The sequence below is a fragment of the Drosophila teissieri genome, unplaced genomic scaffold, assembly GCF_016746235.2.
Source record: "Drosophila teissieri strain GT53w unplaced genomic scaffold, Prin_Dtei_1.1 Segkk58_quiver_pilon_scaf, whole genome shotgun sequence".
NCBI lineage: Eukaryota > Metazoa > Arthropoda > Insecta > Diptera > Drosophilidae > Drosophila > Drosophila teissieri.
Genome location: NW_025225017.1, coordinates 61,961 through 67,960, shown reverse-complemented (window position 1 = coordinate 67,960; position 6,000 = coordinate 61,961). Strand labels below are relative to the sequence as shown.

The following is a 6,000-nucleotide window of genomic DNA, read 5'->3' as shown; positions in this document are numbered from 1 at the left end:
CTCATGGTTATATTTAGTTTTAGATGGAGTTTACCACCACTTAGTGCTGCACTATCAAGCAACACGACTCTTTGGAAACATCATCTAGTAATCATTAACGTTATACGGGCCTGGCACCCTCTATGGGTAAATGGCCTCATTTAAGAAGGACTTAAATCGTTAATTTCTCATACTAGAATATTGACGCTCCATACACTGCATCTCACATTTGCCATATAGACAAAGTGACTTAGTGCTGAAACTGTTTTTCTTTCGCTCGCCGCTACTAAGAAAATCCTTGTTAGTTTCTTTTCCTCCCCTAATTAATATGCTTAAATTCAGGGGGTAGTCCCATATGAGTTGAGGTTGTATATAACTTTTTATTGCTATTAATTCTTTATATATAATGATAAAACATTTTATTAAATTCGTTGTAATAATTTCCATTATTTTTTGTAGCTTAGTATTTCCATTAACGAACCAAGAAGAAAATAACATAACCAAATTTTTTCTATTTCCGAATCATTAATAAGAGACAATCCTAGATGAAAAATAATTCAATTTTTTATGCTAGACATTTCTCAGTATTATTTGATTGAAAAAGAAAATATTTCTCTTCGTTTTTCACATTCAAATGTGAGGATAATGTTTTTCATATACAGTTTTTAATATTATGAATAAAATTATTATTTTATCCAATAATATACCATATGCTTATAAAAATTTATAAACAACTTAATTAGCATAGTCTTACAACCCTCAACCATATGTAGTCCAAGCAGCACTATAAAATTAATTAAAGTACATAACAGCATGGACTGCGATATGCGTTCAAAATGTCGATGTTCATGTGTCCTGCAGTTCACACGATGACGCACAGTTTGCTGCGTTCTTCATCGACCCATGAGCCGAGTGATCCACCGCTTAGAGTTTTATAATTCATTTCTATATAATGTCAATATTGTTTTTATTGAAAGAAATTAAAAATACACCATTTTACTGGCATATATCAATTCCTTCAATAAATGTATTTTTATACCTAAAATAAATGCTGCGAAATGTCTTAGTTTCATATAAGCAATATGTATCATATAATTACCATTTTATTTATAATTACCAATATGGGCGATACATACTGCATTTTATATAAAACATTAACCTGATGGATGCCAGGTACAACATTGTATATTTTAGGTTGTTGCATTAGCCAACGTATGCTCATAACTAAGATGAACAATACATATTCGCAACGCGTGTATATTATGGTCCATATACACACAAATTTTAAAAATTCGATTGTCCATTTTCGAATTTTTAGGAAACACATTGTTTATTTTTATTTTAAAGCAATATATAAATCATATTATTTTTTTGTGAATCCGCAAAACTTCACACACAATATATTGTGGTCCCCAATCACAATTTTTAACTTATGTGGATTAATGTGGACCGCAGTCACATATAACCCAATGTGGTGGCTAACCACATTTTATGATGTTTGGCTAGGAAAACCAGATCATCATTTTAATTTGATTTTTGATTCTTTGAATCAATTGAATTATTGTGTTCGATAATAGTCATATATAATTGCTTTTGTAAATAATCATAAATCATGTGCTTTTGTAAATTGATCTCATTGTAATTTGGTAAATTTGGTTTTTGGTAAATTCAATTTATTTGTATTATAACAAATGTTTATTAACGGTAAGGATATTATACAATAATGATCCTTCCGCAGGTTCACCTACGGAAACCTTGTTACGACTTTTACTTCCTCTAAATAATCAAGTTCGGTCAACTTTTGCGAAACAACCGTAACACGCAAGGCGTCACAGTGATCACGTCCGGAGACCTCACTAAATAATTCAATCGGTAGTAGCGACGGGCGGTGTGTACAAAGGGCAGGGACGTAATCAATGCGAGTTAATGACTCACACTTACTGGGAATTCCAAGTTCATGTGAACAGTTTCAGTTCACAATCCCAAGCATGAAAGTGGTTCAGCGGTTTACCCGGACCTCTCGGTCTAGGAAATACACGTTGATACTTTCATTGTAGCGCGCGTGCAGCCCAGGACATCTAAGGGCATCACAGACCTGTTATTGCTCAATCTCATTATTGCTAGACGCAATTTGTCCATTTAAGAAGCTAGTGTCCTTATAATGGGACAAACCAACAGGTACGGCTCCACTTACATAAACACATTCAAACACAATAAACATTTTACTGCCACCATGAATGAAGGCTATATAAGCTTCAGCACCATAATCCTGAAGATATCTATTTAATATATTTGAGTCTCGTTCGTTATCGGAATTAACCAGACAAATCACTCCACGAACTAAGAACGGCCATGCACCACCACCCATAGATTCGAGAAAGAGCTATCAATCTGTCTTACACACTTATGTTCGGACCTGGTAAGTTTTCCCGTGTTGAGTCAAATTAAGCCGCAGGCTCCACTCCTGGTGGTGCCCTTCCGTCAATTCCTTTAAGTTTCAGCTTTGCAACCATACTTCCCCCGGAGCCCAAAAGCTTTGGTTTCCCGGGAAGCGACTGAGAGAGCCATAAAAGTAGCTACACCCAATTGCTAGCTGGCATCGTTTATGGTTAGAACTAGGGCGGTATCTGATCGCCTTCGAACCTCTAACTTTCGTTCTTGATTAATGAAAACATCTTTGGCAAATGCTTTCGCTTAAGTTAGTCTTACGACGGTCCAAGAATTTCACCTCTCGCGTCGTAATACTAATGCCCCCAAACTGCTTCTATTAATCATTACCTCTTGATCTGAAAACCAATGAAAGCAGAACAGAGGTCTTATTTCATTATCCCATGCACAGAATATTCAGGCATTTGAAGCCTGCTTTAAGCACTCTAATTTGTTCAAAGTAATAGTACCGGCCCACAATAACACTCGTTTAAGAGCACTAATGCAGGTTTTTAAATAGGAGGAACATATGAAAAAATACAAGTATTTAAACACATATAAGAACTCCACCGGTAATACGCTTACATACATAAAGGTATAGTACTAACCACAATTGTAAGTTGTACTACCCGTATGAAGCACAAGTTCAACTACGAACGTTTTAACCGCAACAACTTTAATATACGCTATTGGAGCTGGAATTACCGCGGCTGCTGGCACCAGACTTGCCCTCCAATTGGTCCTTGTTAAAGGATTTAAAGTGTACTCATTCCAATTACAGGGCCTCGGATATGAGTCCTGTATTGTTATTTTTCGTCACTACCTCCCCGAGCTGGGAGTGGGTAATTTACGCGCCTGCTGCCTTCCTTAGATGTGGTAGCCGTTTCTCAGGCTCCCTCTCCGGAATCGAACCCTGATTCCCCGTTACCCGTTGCAACCATGGTAGTCCTAGATACTACCATCAAAAGTTGATAGGGCAGACATTTGAAAGATCTGTCGTCGGTACAAGACCATACGATCTGCATGTTATCTAGAGTTCAACCAATATAACGATCTTGCGATCGCTTGGTTTTAGCCTAATAAAAGCACATGTCCCATAAGGTTCATGTTTTAATTGCATGTATTAGCTCTAGAATTACCACAGTTATCCAAGTAACTGTTAACGATCTAAGGAACCATAACTGATATAATGAGCCTTTTGCGGTTTCACTTTTAATTCGTGTGTACTTAGACATGCATGGCTTAATCTTTGAGACAAGCATATAACTACTGGCAGGATCAACCAGAATAATGTTTCTTTTTTCATATTTCATTCATATTTTTTGAATTGAAATAAGTAATATAAATATTATAGATTTCCATTTTATATAATTCCATTTCTTATTATAAAATTTGCCTTTGGGTTTTTAAATCTATTTTAATTCGATTACGGCCATTTTTATATAGCATTCGTATTCGTATTCGTAAATTCCATTCTTGTTTATATATATATATATATTTCCATAATTTTTTATTTATATTATACATATTTCATTCTAAAATATCATTTTGTTTCCAACATACATAATTATTGTATCCACACATGTACAATTTTTGTTTAACCAATATAAATATTGAGCTAAATCATTTGCATTTTGATGATAAATTTAAAATTTATCTTTTTCCATATAACTCTCTGGTAATATATAACATAAAACCGAGCGCATATGATGATTTATATATAAAATTTGTAATTTTCCAAAAATTTTATTATACCGCGGGTAACGATATAAACACTTCCAACTTTATGACAGGTAATAAATAATAATATATTTGCCTGCATCCAAAAATTAACGATAATATATGGAAACGATTTGTTATTCTATGTATAATAGAAACTTGACTTTTGTTTCAACGATATTATCTAAGGGCGTATATTCCTATTAACCGCGGAGCCAAGTCCCAATGTTCATAAGAACTGAGAAACAAATTTGTACGGAAAATAATATACTTTATTTGTAAGTAACCAATGTAATACGAGAGGTCGGCAACCACTGCCTACCTATAGTAGTTTTTGAACCCGCTGTCCTCAAAGCGGGTATTTTCAATTCTGTTTGCCATCCAACATATAGGATATTCTCTTATATATTAAGAGAATACAGTAATATTATATTGATATTTCCTTTATTCATATATAATTAAATATATTTTTCCATTATTCATATGATAAATATTCATTTCCATATGTTTAATATTTAATTTCCATATATTATTGTCGAAATCATATAAATACATAAGTTTCGAACAATACGAGTGGTCGGCAACCACTGCCTACCTATAGTAGTTTTTGAACCCTCTGTCGATAAAAGGGTCGCTTACACTACTATAACCTTTCACGTATATGGATTATTCCTATATTTCCAAGAGAATATAGGAATATTTTATCATTTCTTCATTTATCCATACGATAAATATTCATTTCCATATGTTTAATATTTAATTTCCATATATTATTGTCGAAATCATATAAATACATAAGTTTCGAACAATACGAGAGGTCGGCAACCACTGCCTACCTATAGTAGTTTTTGAACCCTCTGTCGATAAAAGGGTCGCTTACACTACTATAACCTTTCATGTATATGGATTATTCCTATATTTCCAAGAGAATATAGGAATATTTTATCATTTCTTCATTTATCCATACGATAAATATTCATTTCCATATGTTTAATATTTAATTTCCATATATTATTGTCGAAATCATATAAATACATAAGTTTCGAACAATACGAGAGGTCGGCAACCACTGCCTACCTATAGTAGTTTTTGAACCCTCTGTCGATAAAAGGGTCGCTTACACTACTATAACCTTTCACGTATATGGATTATTCCTATATTTCCAAGAGAATATAGGAATATTTTATCATTTTTTCATTTATCCATACGATAAATGTTCATTTCCATATGTTTAATATTTAATTTCCATATATTATTGTCGAAATCATATAAATACATAAGTTTCGAACAATACGAGAGGTCGGCAACCACTGCCTACCTATAGTAGTTTTTGAACCCTCTGTCGATAAAAGGGTCGCTTACACTACTATAACCTTTCACGTATATGGATTATTCCTATATTTCCAAGAGAATATAGGAATATTTTATCATTTCTTCATTTATCCATACGATAAATATTCATTTCCATATGTTTAATATTTAATTTCCATATATTATTGTCGAAATCATATAAATACATAAGTTTCGAACAATACGAGAGGTCGGCAACCACTGCCTACCTATAGTAGTTTTTGAACCCTCTGTCGATAAAAGGGTCGCTTACACTACTATAACCTTTCACGTATATGGATTATTCCTATATTTCCAAGAGAATATAGGAATATTTTATCATTTTTTCATTTATCCATACGATAAATGTTCATTTCCATATGTTTAATATTTAATTTCCATATATTATTGTCGAAATCATATAAATACATAAGTTTCGAACAATACGAGAGGTCGGCAACCACTGCCTACCTATAGTAGTTTTTGAACCCTCTGTCGATAAAAGCGTCGCTTACACTACTATAACCTTTCACGTATATGGATTAT

General features: G+C 33.3%; 2 non-coding genes across 2 annotated transcripts; both read right to left on the bottom strand.

The window, feature by feature from the left end:
* Positions 1-732: 732 nt before the first annotated feature.
* Positions 733-911, bottom strand: LOC122625705. The gene has a single exon (XR_006326634.1). It is a non-coding gene; the product is annotated as a 5.8S ribosomal RNA (ribosomal RNA).
* Positions 912-1,700: 789 nt separating this feature from the next.
* On the bottom strand, positions 1,701-3,695 carry LOC122625711. Its single transcript, XR_006326640.1, has one exon. It is a non-coding gene; the product is annotated as a small subunit ribosomal RNA (ribosomal RNA).
* Positions 3,696-6,000: the final 2,305 nt, after the last annotated feature.